Here is a 17,093-nt window from a genome sequence, read left to right as displayed (position 1 = left end):
CTCTATTCCGTTATTTGGAAGTTTAATTAGAAAGAAAAAAAATGGAACTCATAGGGCATTCCTTTCCCTTTTATTTTTAATGGGTCTGGCTTTCCTTCGATTCCCTCCCATTTTAATCCGGATGAGTGACACTTGACAAATGAAAAATCTAACGATTTTAAAAAATGCATGTCAAATACAGAACCTCATTGTCTTTCTTTTCACTTTTCAAAATCATTTTCTCCTTCCTTGTATCTCCCTCTTTAACAGCACTGCCATTAAAATCTACCCACCAAACCAAATCTGAACTTAGTAGATGCAGAATATATAGATTTTATGCAGACTACCTAAAATCGGTAAATATTGATCAGAACAAATCGATTTATTGCCATAGGGGTTCCGACTCAATTGATAATAGCCATCAATGATTGTGGTCGATTTGTTGTTCTAATTTCCAGTCCCCACACAGTAATTCCAACGTTGGATATATCCTAATATTGACAAATAGATTAGATAACTTTTGGGTAGCCTGCCTAAAATGAATTTTGCTTATATCAAGTTCAGATTTGGCTATAACTATAGGTTGTAGATTTTCTGTTACGGTAACAGTAATGATGTGAGAGAGAGATTAGGAGAAAATGATTTGGGAAGGAGGAAAATGAGAAATAATTAAGCTCACCCAGAGGACTATTGACGTGGTCCTCCTTGACCTCCCAACCAATAAAATGTTCTTATTTATACAAACGTGACATCATCTAGTAATTTTTATTTTCTATTCTTTGTGCTGATTAGGAAGTTCACTCACACATTTGTATAGATGACTTTGTCTCATTGGTTGGGAGGACCACATCAACAATCCTCCTAGTGGAAATAATAATTTCTCGAGGAAAAGAGACTTAGTTTTATATTTGACGTGGATTGTTTTTAGGTGAAAACACCGTTTTATGTTTGAATTTTTTATTTGCCTAGTGTTGGTCGTCTATACTAATATAGGAGAGAATGGTCCTACTCAGAGAATAGGGGGTTAATTGTACCTCTCTCTCGCAACAATATTTTACTAATCTTATTCAATAGATTTAAAGCTGCTTTTAACACCTTTAAATTTCAGCTACTTATAGCAATTGTATATACACATAATTTTATTGAAAAATGGAAATAACAATAATGTTATATAAAATTATTCATTTTCACTTGTTTTAATTCATTTTAATTCATTTTTATTCTGTTTTATTTCATTTTGTTTCTAGATGCACACTGGACAAAAAAGACGAATCGAGATCCTTTCTATTTCACTTTGAAATGAAGAGTGTCCATTTAAAAGTAAGGATCTACTTCAAATAAATCTAGGATTTGGAATTTGTCACATCATTTTTTTTAGAGAGTTTCAACGTATAGCGTCTGCTTTTGATAATAGCTCTTTATCATTAGACCAAGACATTAATTAGTTTTTGGTGTAAGCAGAGATTGAACTCCAAATCTCTTATATAATCATCAGAGACTTTACTAGTTGAACTAACTGGAACCCACAATTTGCCACATCATTTAAAAGCCACTAACTTTTTTTTTTTTTTTTTGAGAAGGGAAAAGCCACTAACTTAACTTAATAGAAATTCAACCGTGGTTAAGAATTAAAACATTAAGTTTGTTCCCAAAAATTAATTAATTAAATAGATCCTGGCCTTTAAACTTACACCCTACATTTCAAAATGAAATGGAGAAGATCTAGATCCAAGACGGATGGGGAGTCAAGAATGTGCCAAGACCATCACTTTCGTTTTTATTTTTGAGAACATGTATGCCAAGAAATCCCACTATTCATATGATCTTTTTTTTTTTTTTTTGCCAATGTGAATCCACCACACTCTTTGTTTTCATACCAACGTTAAGAAATTAAGAAATGCCCAAGTTGAACAACGTTTTTCAACTTTGGCATTTCTTAATGTTCTATATTGGAATGAGTTTGGATGAACATTTAAAGATAAATTGTACGGATAATTATGAGTAATTTTATAACAATTTATAAATGTATTTAATCAATTACCTACAGAATATATATATATAAAACAGTTTTAAAATATAAATAAAATACGTATGAAAATTCTTACATCCTGTAGACGACTAAATTTCTTAGTTCGAAATAAATCAAACAAGTAAAATAGTTTCACAAATACGAATTTGTATTGATAAATGTGTGGTACAATTCTCTGTAATTACAAAAGAGTGATCCTCTAATTCGACCTCCTTGAAAGATTTATTGATTGGAATTGTGGTAATGTGATTTTGATTTGAACATAAGATATTCTTCAATTTGGCTGAGGAATGGATCGAAGATCTTTGAAACGGAATTACAATGAATCTCTGGCTATGAGCTTGTTAGAAATTCTTTGTTCTTCGTGTTCTTCGTGTGTTCTTCGTGTTTGAAGGTTTGTGGTGGAAGTTCTTCGGTGCTTTAGAGGCTTGATTCCGTAGAGCTTCGTTGATTTATGGTTTGTTGAGGTTTATGGAGGCTTTTGAGCTTGATTCCAGTGAACTTTGAGATCTGGACGAGTAGTTTGGATGATTTTGCTTCGAATGTTGTTTGTATTCGAGGTTGAAGTTCTTGAATTTCTTGGAGGCTTTGAGGTTTGATCCTGGCAGAGCTTCTGGGTTTCTGAACTCAAGATATCTTCTTCCTTCTCTCTGTTCTGTGTGTTGTCTCCGTCTGTGTGTGTCCTCTGTGTTGTCTCCTCTTCAATGTCTTGGGGAGGCTTCTATTTATAGGAGTTTAGGGGTAGGTGAGCGACACGTGGCGGAGTCTGATTGGTGACACTTGTCACAGCTTGATTGGTCCGCTTATGTCATCGCTTACACGTGCTGAGTGCTTGTGTCACTGCTTACACGTGCAGAGCTGCTTGTGTCATTGCTTACACCTGCTGATGCAATTTCATGCCTTTATTTCAATGACACTTGGCAAATTTCTATTGGTTTATGAATAGTGATGGCAAAACCTAACAGCAATACGTGGCGCTTTGTAATTGGTTGTATTTTGTGGACTTGGTAGTATGATGTGTCAGCTTGTGATAGGTCGGGAATTTTCCCTCTCTACAAATGCCCCCTCGAGACTCGTTCATGCACACAGTTTTTAGAGTGTGGTGAATGAATGAGTCTTGAAAGAAAATGGATTTCTTTTTATACTTGACTCTTCTAGTGAAATAGTTGAAGGTGGTGGAGCTTTTAGCAGGATGAAGTAATTGCAGAAGAGTAGACCCACCCATATGAAAGGTTTTGATGAGACCGAGGAGGGGTCTGCCAGTATTTGAATGTGCTCGTGTGACCGAGCTTTCTGAGCAAAGGTTAAGTCAAAGTAATTTCAGAAGAGTATTTTGGATCGTTGGTGGCGATCACAGGGTGTTGAAGATGGAGAAGAGGTGAGGATGTTGGCTGGGTACAGCATGCAGAGCTCTAGAGTTAGCCTCTTATTTTTAAGGACTTCTGGTGAAGTTATATCCGAAGGGTATACTTTGGATCACAGAGAGAACATGTGGGAGTGTGGTTGAATGTGCTTGTGCTATCGCATCACTCAGGTTAAGTTGAGGTAATTTCAGAAAAGTGTTTTGGGTTTGTTGATGTTGATGGTGAAGAAGATAGTGATGAAGCAAAGTGGATGGGTGAGACATACGACACCATGGCCCTGACCCTGCATGTTGGGGACTCTTTGGCGTAGATGTCTCTGGGATGTACACCTTCGTATGTGGGACTGGCTGCATGCTGAATGAGGTCCAACAGCAAGTCGTTGAATGCGCATGTGTAACTGGACCATACTGACGGACATTAAGTTGAAGTAATTTCAGAAGTATATTTTCTGAAATTCTTCAAGCTGATCTTAAGTTGGAGTAATTCCAGAAAGTGTGCTTTGTGGTACCAGCAACGATGACCTTTGGACCCCATGCTGGTGGAAACATGGAATGAGGCTTTGGCGACCATTCACTGACACCAAAGGCTAACTTTTGATGAGCTGGTACCTTGGAGGTCATCACAAGTGTTGGATGGGAGACAATTTGTAGGATACCCCAACACGTTTTACCACCTTCACCTAATGTAACTTTGTTGGGAAAGCACAAAAGATGAAAGATGGAGCTAACTTGTGATCCTGGTTTTAGAAACCAACCAAGTTGCTGTTTGTTCCGAACCGCTGCTTCTAATGGGAGACCAAACAGTTGGAGAGAGACTCCGGAAGCCCTGGTCTTAGGAACGGGTGTCTCTGCTGGACTTGGATTTCCTGGTGAACCAAATCCAAGAAAGCATGGAACAACGATGCCGACCTTGTTATGAGTAACTTTATGAACAAATGTGGTCGTTAAGTGAGGAAACAAAATTTGTTTGAATCCTAAAATAGTGATGATGTTGTGAGAAGGGTTGCTACTGAACCAAGAAGGGGTTGATTTCAAACTGATCATGAAGCGATCTTGGTTGCTAGGTATTGAGAATGACGAGGCCATAGTGAGAACTGGCTGTGAGAAGGAGGATTTGAAAATTTGAAAGAAGCAAATCTTCATTTCATGACTCAGTGTATGTGTTTTTTTTTCTTGATGGATTTAGCGGATCCGGCCCTTCTATTTATAGTGAAGAGATGAAGAATGGTAGCTGGGTGGTTTAAGAATGGCGGATGAGACTTCTCGGTGGGAACGGTGGACGAGAATGGTAGGCGCCGAATGGGAACGGTGGATGAGAATGGTAGGCGCCGAACGGGAACGGTAGATGAGAATTGGTAGGCACCGACGAAAATAATTGGCTGAAATAGTGACCCAGTGTAATCTCAATCTTGAGACATACTTGTGAGAGTTCGTCTGTTTTTGAAAGGAGAGTCTTGATCAAGTCTGGAGGATAATTTTGAGGGAATCCAAACCAAATGGATGGATTTCAAATTATGATCTTGAGAGCTTAAATTTTGGATACCGCTAGTACTTTGGAGAAGCGGATGTAGTCTCTAAGTCCAAAACAAATACCTAGATTTCAAAATTAAAATCTTTGCGAAAACTTGATAGGACAAGTTTTGCTTGAACATCTTGATTTTCGGTCAGAGTTTACATCAAAGCCAATAGCTGTAGAATCACACTATTTGAGCAATTTTTGGATTCTCAAATGAATAAATAGAACCAAAAATTGGAAAGCACACGAAAAATTGAGCAAGACAGGTCAATCTTAAAAATTTTGACTTTTGGTCAAAATTTGTGCAAAAGTCAAATTTTTTAGAAATTGGACTGTTGTGCAATTTTCGAATCTCGGTTGAAGAAACAGACTCCAAAATTGGAAAGTATACGAAAAATTGAGCCAGATAGGTCAATCTTAAAAATTTTGACTTTTGGTCAAAATTTGTGCAAAAGTCAATTTTTTAGAAATTGGACTGTTGTGTAATTTTCGAGCTTCGGTTGAAGAAACAGGCCCCAAAATTGGAAAGTACGTGAAAAATTGAGTGGGACAGGTCCATTTTGAAAATTTTGACTTTTTTTGGTCAAAGTCTTAATTTGTCAAAGTTTTTTTTTTTTTTTTTTTTTTTTTTTTTTTTTTTTTTTTTTTTTTTTTTTTTTTTTTTCCAGGCGGTCCGGATCTGGGTCGAACCGGGTCTAAGCGGGTCGAACCGGGCCAGGATGATGACGTCATCCATGACGTCATCGACGAGGAGCGCGTGTCACGCGTGGCGCGTGCAAGCGCGTGAGGGAGTACCGGCGCGTGGGAGCGCGTGAAATCATCCAACGGCGCGTGGAAGCGCGTGCAACTGACGCTGGGATTGCCGGACCTTATGGCGGCGTGTGGCTCATCGTTTGGGCTTGAAATTTTCACATATTGCAGTTATAAGGCCGTAGAAGACTGCTATATGGTCGGTTTTGTGAAATTGTGCATATATTTGCACAGTTTTGAATGAGAAACCCGCGGGTCACTGAGAATTTGTGGCGGCGCATGGTGGCGCGTGGCCCGGAATCTAGGCCTGTAACTTTCAGGTTTGGCGGATCGAAGGCTGTAGAAGACTCCTGTGGTGTCAGATTTGTGAAATAAGGTCTGGATTTTCACAAACTTGGACGAGAAAGTCGTGGGTCTTTGTTGGACTTATGGCTTTCTTTTTCTCTGGTCTAATTTTGTGGTGGCCGCCTTGACAGGATGCAGGAATTCTGGTGGCCGCCCTGACAGGATGAAGACATTATGGTGGCTGCCCTGACAGGATGAAGACATTATGGTGGCCGCTGAATGTTGATTCTTTGGGTCATCTTTGTCAGAGAACTTTGAAAATTTGGAAGAGAAGCAGCATTGTTGGACTCCTCCTCTTTTTTTTGTCTGTTTATCCCAGAAATTTTTTCTATATAAAGCCATACGGGCATACATACATTTATTCAAAGTGTAATCTTCTGAATAAAAGTGTAGAGATCTTTTTTATTTTTTTATTTTTAGGGAATCATGATGCTTTATTTCAAGGATTCGAAGATTGGGCAAGAACCAGCCTTCAGTCTTCTTCTCCAGCTTTTAAGATTTTTTTTTCTTTTTCTTTTTCTTTTGTTTAGCCATGCAATGAGATTTTCTTTTGACTTTGCTTTTTTGTTGTTGCTTGTTTTTGTTTTGCAGCTCAGTTTCCTTGATCTTTGGGTTTTGATATCAAACTTCACGCTGACGTTCTCATAGAAGTGTTTGCCTTCATTTGGTGACTTTGTATTTCATTGATAGCAACGTTGCAAGAACGTATGCCTTCATATTGTTACATTCTTTTCTTGCATCAACAATTTTTTAGTGATATTCGTCTTTGCAACGACGTTTCCATAAGGATATTCAGCTAGACAATAATGCTATCGCCCATAAAGCTACGTCAACACTTCATTTGCATAGAAGCCATGCCAACATTCATCTTTGCCATGAAGCTACGTCAACACTTCATTTGCATCGAAGCTGGGCCAATAGTTCATCTATATTGAAGTCGTGCCGACATCCATTTTTGTCATGCAGTCGTGTCAACACTCCATTTGCACAGAAGTCATGCCAACATTCATTTTTGCCATGAAACTACGTCAACACTTCATTTGCACAGAAGCTATGCCAACATTCAACTTTGCCATGAAATCGTGTCAACACTCCATTTGCACAAAAGCTATGCCAACATTCATCTTTGCCATGAAGCTACGTCAACACTTAATTTGCACAGAAGCTATGCCAACATTCATCTTTGCCATGAAGTCGTGTCAACACTCCATTTGCACAGAAGCTGTACTAATATTGGCCTTTATAATGAAGCTTGAAGTTTCAAGAAGCTCCCATCAAGACTTTGAGGATGCAAAGAGATGCCAATAAAACCTTGAAGATGTGAGAAGAATGCCGCCATGATTTTGACATTGCACGAACATGCCCTTAGAGGAGAGATGATGCAACATCAACTTCAGATGTTGGAGGAAGGTGACGTTGTCCAGATTTTAGAGACATGATGTGAAACAACACCACTCAGAAGGGAGATGATGTGGTTCAAATTTCAGAGTTGTGAAGTGGCACATCCTAGAAGAGAGACAATATAGCCTAGACTTGAAAGGTACAAAAAAGATGCCCCCAGGAGATAAGTGATGCAAAGTATACTTCAGAGATGTGGGAATATGTCCACAAAAGATGAGCAATGCCATGCAGACTCCATTCCTTGCAACAGAGGTTGAAGATTTTATTTTACTCCACAACCGAGAATCAAGTTATCATTATTTCAAGGAAAGCTACGTAACACCAATTCTTTGCAGCTATCACTTTCTACCACAATGATCTTTGAACATCATATAGTGAGCAATTGATTGCTCTTAAGCGACGCCTTGCCAATCAAAGGGTTCTTGAAAGCATGTTGACGACCTTTGGACAACTCTTCAAGCTAGACTGGCAGTCCTTCTTCTTTTTATGTGACTGAACTTAGTGAAAAGTACTAAGCTGCCTACGTACCCTGGAGAGGGATCAAGTCATTTATGTAGTTCAACCAAAAAATTTTTTTTGATGATTTTTTTTTTGTTTTTCTTTTGCTTTGTTTTTGATGATTTTTTTTTCTTTTGTTTTGTTTTTTGATCATTTTTTTTCTTTTGTTTTGTTTTTGTTTTTGTTTTTTTTTTTTTTTTTGTTTCTTTTTTTTTTTTACAAAAAGGGAGGGCTCACGTGTGTAATCCTCGCCCTACACCCCACGGCATTTCATGGGTACCAATTGTGCAATAGTGGGTATCACCTCTAATCGAACCCGAGACCTTGGCCTCAAGGGTGACATAGGCATCCAACCACTACGCCACACTCACAAATGGTGACATAGAGTGGGATTAATTTCTCCTTATTGGTGCACTTTCAAAGGTAATGGAAAAACATCATGTACTCTTGTAGTGCTGCAGTGGGTAGTTTAAACTCTTACCGAGGAGCAATTCTTGATTTTCAAGCATAGAAGCGTTTGAGGAACTTCCCATTGATGGGGTCGATCCTTACGCCATCATTGTCAATCAATTTGTAAGCCTTATTGGTGTTTGCCCCCTGCTTGAGAGTTGGCAGTACATCACAAGTAACGGTCACATAGTTTGACCCAACAACTTCATCAAGGTCTAGATCAATCTTGTTTTCTTTGGCTAGCTTCATGATTTGTTCTTTGAAGACGAAGCATTTTTGAATTGGGTGGCCAATGATGCGATGATATTTGCAGTAGTTAGGGTTATCAACTTTCCCTATGTCTTCTGGTCGCTTGCATTCTGGCAATTCAACCAGCTCCAATTGCAATAGTTGTTCTAAGATGTTTGGCACATCTTCATCGGGGAACGGATATGCTTTTTGCTCACGTTCTTTAAAGGTCAGACGACGCACTTCGTTCTTTTGCCATCCTTCAAGTTGTTTTTCATTTGCCTTTGCTTCTCTCCTTGAAACCTTAATTATGGCAGTGTTAACAGTTATTGGGTCTTTGAGATTGCCTTTTGCATTCCTGTCATTCATCTTTACTTCCTTTCTGCTTTCCTCAGGTACGGGAGGTTTCATATTTTCGTGGCAAGAGATACTCAATTCCATGTCATGCGCACGAGTTGCCAATTCTTCGAATGTTCGGGGTTTTACCCCTTGTAGGATGTACAGAAGTCCCCAATGCATGCCTTGGATGCACATTCCTACATCAGATATTTCAGATAGTCTATCCTTACAATCTAAACTCAAAGAACGCCACCGACTGATGTAGTCAACAACGGGTTCATCTTTCCACTGCTTAGTATTGGTAAGCTCCATCATGCTTACCGTACGGCGTGTGCTGTAGAACCGGTTGAGGAACTCCCTTTCCAACTGATCCCAACTATCGATTGACTCGGATTCTAAGTCTGTATACCAATCAAAGGCATTCCCTTTTAGTGAACGAACGAACTGCTTTACAAAGAGGCCTCCTTGAGTCCCTGCGTTCTCGCAAGTTTCTACAAAGTGAGCAACGTGTTGCTTAGGGTTTCCCTTTCCATCAAATTGCAAGAACTTAGGGGGTTGATACCCATTTGGCATTCTCATATTGTCAATGCGCTTCGTATAAGGTTTTGAATACATGAGAGAATGTGTGGAAGAACCTCCATATTGTGCTCGTATGGTGTTCGTTATCATGTCCTGCAGTTGTTGGACAGATATCGAGGCCATTGAGGTGGATTGTTCTTGTCGGGGAGTGTTTTCAATTTCTTTCCCTTCATCATCCTTTGCAGATGCGAATTTATGACCATGGCTTGATTCACCAAGATCTTGTACTTCGAGTTTGTTCATTAAAGTTGCAATTTGGAGGTCCTTATCTTCAAGTGCTTTTGTGAGAAGGACGACCCTTTGTTCCATTTCAGCCATCTTTTCTTCCATGGTAGAGGTGTTAGTCATCATGACTGACACAACTTCCACAGATGATGGAGAAGGAAGTGAATTGAAGTGAGCACGTGAAATCTCATCTTTTGGGTTCCCTTTGATGAGAGAGAAATCATGCGACCAGCTTCTTGTGGAGGAAGAAGGGGATTTGCCCCCATACTTGAAGTGTTCCAAGATGGAGATGTCCTTGTTGATGACCTTGTTTCTTTTAAGAAGGTCTAAGGAGATGATTGTCTGGACCTTGGCTTCCTTTATTGATTGAGATTGAAGTTGATTGTGAGCTTTAGGTTGGCTACAATCCATTGCTCCAATGCAACTGTTGGTGGTAGCCGTACCAAGTTTAATTGAAGTAGCTATTGTTGAAGCTTGAATGTTCTTGCTAGAGGCCATTGAAGTTGGTAGCAAGATGATGAAATCTTTTTTTTCTTTGAAGAAGAATGAGATTAGAGGCAAAGATGTCCCACCGGGCGTGCCAGAATTTGTAGACGACTAAATTTCTTAGTTCGAAATAAATCAAACAAGTAAAATAGTTTCACAAATACGAATTTGTATTGATAAATGTGTGGTACAATTCTCTGTAATTACAAAAGAGTGATCCTCTGATTCGATCTCCTTGAAAGATTTATTGATTGGAATTGTGGTAATGTGATTTTGATTTGAACATAAGATATTCTTCAATTTGGCTGAGGAATGGATCGAAGATCTTTGAAACGGAATTACAATGAATCTCTGGCTATGAGCTTGTTAGAAATTCTTTGTTCTTCGTGTTCTTCGTGTGTTCTTCGTGTTCTTCGTGTGTTCTTCGTGTTTGAAGGTTTGTGGTGGAAGTTCTTCGGTGCTTTAGAGGCTTGATTCCGTAGAGCTTCGTTGATTTATGGTTTGTTGAGGTTTCTGGAGGCTTTTGAGCTTGATTCCAGTGAACTTTGAGATCTGGACGAGTAGTTTGGATGATTTTGCTTCGAATGTTGTTTGTATTCGAGGTTGAAGTTCTTGAATTTCTTGGAGGCTTTGAGGTTTGATCCTGGCAGAGCTTCTGGGTTTCTGAACTCAAGATATCTTCTTCCTTCTCTCTGTTCTGTGTGTTGTCTCCGTCTGTGTGTGTCCTCTGTGTTGTCTCCTCTTCAATGTCTTGGGGAGGCTTCTATTTATAGGAGTTTAGGGGTAGGTGAGCGACACGTGGCGGAGTCTGATTGGTGACACTTGTCACAGCTTGATTGGTCCGCTTATGTCATCGCTTACACGTGCTGAGTGCTTGTGTCACTGCTTACACGTGCTGAGTGCTTGTGTCACTGCTTACACGTGCGGAGCTGCTTGTGTCATTGCTTACACCTGCTGATGCAGTTTCATGCCTTTATTTCAATGACACTTGGCAAATTTCTATTGGTTTCTGAATAGTGATGGCAAAACCTAACAGCAATACGTGGCGCTTTGTAATTGGTTGTATTTTGTGGACTTGGTAGTATGATGTGTCAGCTTGTGATAGGTCGGGAATTTTCCCTCTCTACACATCCCTCATAACAAAGAACTTAATTAATCGGGGTGTACATCAAAGTATCAAGGGCTTAAGATATCTAATCAAGTCTAGCATTAACTCAATCCAATTCTCATTTCCAATCCAACTCAATCAAGTTTGTCAAACGATACCTTGGTATAAGAAATCTTAGAATTACATCCCTACTATTGTAGGGTAATAGAGAATTGTACTGGCTGACGTTAAAGAGGTCAAACCTTCCAGACATTGAATGTATACAATTGGAGTTTAGATCATACAGAGAATTACTGCAAGGGATATCATTGTTGCAGTGCTCCATGCACCCAAGGCAGATCCATTGCTTTTGTGATGGGTAGTATTCGAACTACTCCTCCTAAAAGTGGGAATGTAGGGGAAGTAAGGGTAGTAGGGGATGGGCTGTGCCCGTGGCTGAATACCGCTGCTTCCACCTCCAAATCTACCTTTGGCAGCTGCCGGAGTAAGCAGGAGGGTCATAGCCATTAGCACAATTGCGAGTTTCACGTGGTTGCGAGCCAAGTTAAACCTCTTCATCGTTTTTATTTACTGCACACCATACAGAGGCAAAGACCTCTTGAGAAATATTGGTAGATACATATATCATTTTTGAAGTAAAGAATACTACAATTGTGACCCACTTTGTAAGAGTGTTAAGCATGCATGGTGATTCAATCAAATACCAAAAACCAGAATATGGAATTTTGAATACCTATGAGCTCTAACTTAAACCTTATAAGAACATGCATCATGAAAGAAGTTCTGGGTTCAAGATCGGTGCGTGTTTAATTTACTAATAAAAATTATAATACATGTTTTACTTAAAATAGCATATCCACATAACATTTCCTCACTTGGAGAAACATGCATACAGAGTTATGTTGGGGTGTCAATCCAACTCTAGAAAAATGAAAGAAATGAGGAAATTATACAAGATGCCAATGGTGTTTATCATAAACTAGAAGAATCATCATCTAGGAAAAAATAAAAAATAGAAAGGAACAAAACTAGAGGATGAAGGTGAATTACGAAATTTTGAGGATCAATTGGAGAGAACTGAGAACCCTTGCAATAGCATGTAGGACAGTACACAGAAGAACAATATATACGAAAATTTTAAAATCGGTTTTGCTATTAATGAAAATTCTTAAACAAATTTTCGCTCCTTAGTCGTATTCACCTCTAGGTGGCAACAATATACCTTTAACAATGTAGTTTCCTAGATAGATTCCTTTCCCGTGGAGAATCCGTGTGCTAAAATTAACAACAATTTCAACACTGAATTAATTGTAATGGGTTCTAATATATACCAGTAAAAGGTCATTGGGCTTACTCCCAAGGACCCAACAGGGCCGGCTCCATATGGTGGAGGCCTAACACAATAAATTTGAATGAGAACTTTTAATTTAAATATTAATTAGATAAATTTATTTCGTATTAACTAAATCAAAGTTGATTTAATAAATTAAGACTAATCAAACTAAATTAATTTCATACAGCTAGATAATACAATCTCTTGGTTCAAGTACAAAATTTAACAGAAAGAAGATGAAATTTTTTTATTGTTTTAGAAAGGAGATTTACTTTATTTTTGATAAGGTGATGAATCGTTATATATTTTTATTTTGGTGCTAAGAAAAAAAATAGAGATCATCTATGTGGCCATGTGGGAGATAGATGGTTAATATTGATAATCTACTATGTAGAATATTGTTTACAAAAATTAAAGTCTCAAAACATTTTTTTTCCAAACAATTTATGATTTTCAATTAATTTGAATTTCTAAATTAATCTAATATTTTTTGTGACATTTTTGGTGGTAAGAAAAGTCATTCACAACTTTTTTTATTTTTATTTTTATTTTTTGAAACAACTTATTATCATAAAATTCTGAGAAATGTTGTAAGCACTACAAATTGTACTACATAAAGCATACAAAATTTTGAAGATATTTTGGGCATTAAAGATATTTGGGATATTTTATCATTTAGAGGATCCTACTTCCTAGTCTTTTAAGCTAAAACTAACTATTTTATGCTCATAAAAGGAGTAAAACATTTCAAAACTCAAAAAGAATGCTTTTTTATTTTTATCGACAAAAAATGATTTTGATTTAACCAAATTTTACTGTCATCTAGACCTGGATAATGAGAAAATTTTTTTCCAAAAATATGTTTTATGTCAAAACAAACGAGGCCTTAGAGACCAAAAGACAAGTTTTACCTAATATTAGGTTTGCAAGCCACATCTCAACCATAGAGGAAGATTAAAAGAAACTAAGGGTCTGTTTGGTAAAAAATTTATAGTAACATCATTATTGTTTTGTGAAAATACGTGTAGGTGAAAAAGTATGTGAAAAACGTGTAATGTTGTTTAAACACTGAAAACTGTTGTTTAAACAATAGTAATGAACACCCCCTAAATATCATGCAAGGTGCTTACATTGAATGTGGGATTACTTATTATAAATTTCCAACCGCTAGGCCTGGAAATGAATTTGCATTTTCATGAGCATTCGTTATAGTGGTTTATTAAATGGAAAAGTAGATATTACCATAGGGGGGTTAAATCAAGGAAGAGAATACCATACCAATACCCGGTCTTACCAGGAAAATATATCATATTGACTATTAAATTGGTATTGGTACTCTCTTCAAAATGTATAAGATAAAATACTGAGTTGTACTGACTGTGCTTGGAGATTTTAGGTGTTTTGGCAAGTACAATAGTTTTAAGAAAATATATATTAAAATATATGTATTTTAGTATTTATTTATATAAGTACCAATTTGTAGCTAAACTTTGTGCAATTTAAAATCTTATGTTAATAAACATAAAAATTAATAAATTTATACTTATATAAATAAATACTAAAATACATATATGTATAGAAATATATAAATATCAGTAATCCTGAAACAGTACATTGGGATCAACTTGTTACAAAATATTCTATTCCCTAGCCAAACCAAATTGGTCTCAAGTACCAAATTGAATCCCTTGCATTAAGTGTTAGGAGCTTTCATGTTTATTAAAAATGATTGGCTAAGACATATTTGGTTGAAACATGGGACACATGCATGTAAAATGAGGGTTATAATTTTTAAGGGTTGAATATTTGAATGGCATGTGAAAAAGTTGTATCTTTGGTATATTACGTGTCCATTTGGGACAAGCTGAAAATTTCAGCTCATTTGCAATTTTAACTTATTTTTGGTATTATTCATGGGTCACACTGTACTTTTTGGTACTATTTATGGGTTAAATTGTATTATTTAGCTAACTTTTACCTTCATCTATGTATTTTCAATAAAAAAATTTCAGTTCAACTAAATAAACTGTTTCCAAACGGACACTATAGCTGACAATAAATGTATTTGTCACTTAACATGCAAGTAAAGAATGATGCTTATGAAGAAGTTAAAATTACATTCTTAACCTGTGAAGAAATTATTGGCTAGAAATAAATTCCTCTTCTTTCTATGACTTGAGAAGAACTACTCATAGAAAATTTGGTTGAATACTTAACGTATACCAGCTTTAAGAAGCATTTTGATACAAGATATTTTATCATGAATAATACATTACAATTTATATTAGTGGAATCTAGAATAGATCAAATATTCATAAGAATTAAATTCTAAAAGTTGGCGTGATCTAGGGATGACATAATATGGAACCATTGGGTTGCTCAATTTCAATTTTAGCACATAAATTAATATTTATATCACACATGGCCTCAGGGACGGACTTAGGATTTTAAGCTAGCGAAGACCGGAATATAAAAGAAAAAAAAAACTTTAAATAGGCATTCATATAGTATTAAAAAATAATGTTTTTTTAATACTAGACTGGTTAATTATGATTTTTTTTTAAATTAGAGCATTCATGATGATGGTACTAAAAATTTTAAATTTTAGTACCTCAAAAAACTATTCCATCTATTTTACAACCTCACTTTACAATACACCAAATATCAAATGTCATATTTTTTTTATCATTTCTTTTAAAATAATATAAACTACTCATTAAAATAATATAGGAAGAGAGAGAATTTGAGTTTTTTAATTGAAGGAAAAGACATATTCTTAATAAAATATTGTATTTTATTTTAAAAACTTTCTACAGTCAACTAATATTTATACCAGTTTACTCTAGTTGCAAAAAATTTAGTTTTAGCTTCTCTAATAACACATGATTTTTTGGTTCTTTAGTGGTAAAATAGATTTTTTTCCCTACTAAAATACAATCACTATTGTGAATGTTTTTATTTATTTTTGTTAAGTTTTAGGTTGGATAGTTTCTATTTAAACCAGTTTACTATAGTTGCAAAAAATTTAGCTTTAGTTTCTCTAATAACGCATGATTTTTTTGATTCTTTGGTGATAAAATAGTTTTTTTCTTGCTAAAATATAATCACTATTGTGAATGTTTTTATTGTTTTTGTTAAGTTTTTAGGTTGGATAGTTGCTATTTAGGTGAGGCTAGCTAAGCTTATTGAGGAGAAGAGGGACCTAAGGTTTTGGAAGGGAGCCCAACTATAAAAATGAAATATATTATAAGTAAAAAAATAAAAAAATAAAAATTTGGACTCGAGGGGGCCCGAGCCCCCTTGGGCCCCCCACTTAGGTCTGTCCCTGCATGGCCTTCTATTGTGTTACGTCAGTGACCATGTAATCATTTTATTTCCATCCTTTTAATATATATATATATTCTTCCTATCAGGTCACACTTATTTTTATACTTATTTTAACAAAGAAGAAGATGTTTAATGCTGATGTGTCAAATTTAAGCTAGCTTTATTTATGACATGTGAGTAGTTATTACACACACACACACACACACACACACACACAATATAGAAATTCTATTCTAGCCTAACCTAAGTGTATATGTGTGTGAAACTCCCTCCTAGAGACTTGAATCTTCGCCATTATCTCCCACACCCTACAAGCATTTATACTTGTGGAGTAACCATCACGCCAAGGTATATCTCTTGTAAAGTTACCCCAATTGTAACTAGTATTCATACCATATCAAAGCTTAAAGCCATTTAGTTTTGGTTTGGACAAGAGACCCTAACTCTCAATTGACTAAAGGTTTAGTAAGGTATGAGTTTATTCATCAAACCCATATCACAATTATTACCAAGCCCTTGAATGTAATTTTTTTCATGAGCATTTTTGTGATTTTTTTTTTTTGGTTTGGGCTCGCCTCATTTATTAAATAAGCCTAAAACTAAGGATCGGACTTGGCTTATTTATAAACAAACAAATGTGAACAAGCTTTTTTTCAAACTAAAAACAAGTTATTTATGAATGACTTAGTTCATTTTATAGCCCCAATGAAATGAGTATTTTTCAAATATGAATATTATCAAAACAAATTGTTGGGTTTGGACCCCTATTAAAACACTATATTTAACCGGTTTTAAGGTCAACTTCATAATTTGGTTAATTATGGAAGTCTTAGGTTAAATAAACAATCATCACTATCATGCAAGTGCAGAAATATAAATGAGACAAGATAATATGATCTAGGATACCAATGAAACAAAATAGTTTCACAGGATAAACTTGGGGCAATCAATCCCATAATGAACAAATCCACTATCAAAAAGAAGTTCACAGATTGAATAACCTTATTCTTCTTAAACTTAAACATATTTACCCAATTGAGCTTTAGGATTCACAGAAGTCTCTGATATGAATGTGTTTCAAACGTGAACCTCCAATCCATGACTCCAAGATCACACTTGAAGGTTTTCTTCAATGTA

The sequence above is a fragment of the Castanea sativa genome, chromosome 4, assembly GCF_040712315.1.
Source record: "Castanea sativa cultivar Marrone di Chiusa Pesio chromosome 4, ASM4071231v1".
Lineage (NCBI taxonomy): Eukaryota > Viridiplantae > Streptophyta > Magnoliopsida > Fagales > Fagaceae > Castanea > Castanea sativa.
The sequence above is the reverse complement of the archived record's forward strand: the minus strand, read 5'-3'. Positions refer to the sequence as shown.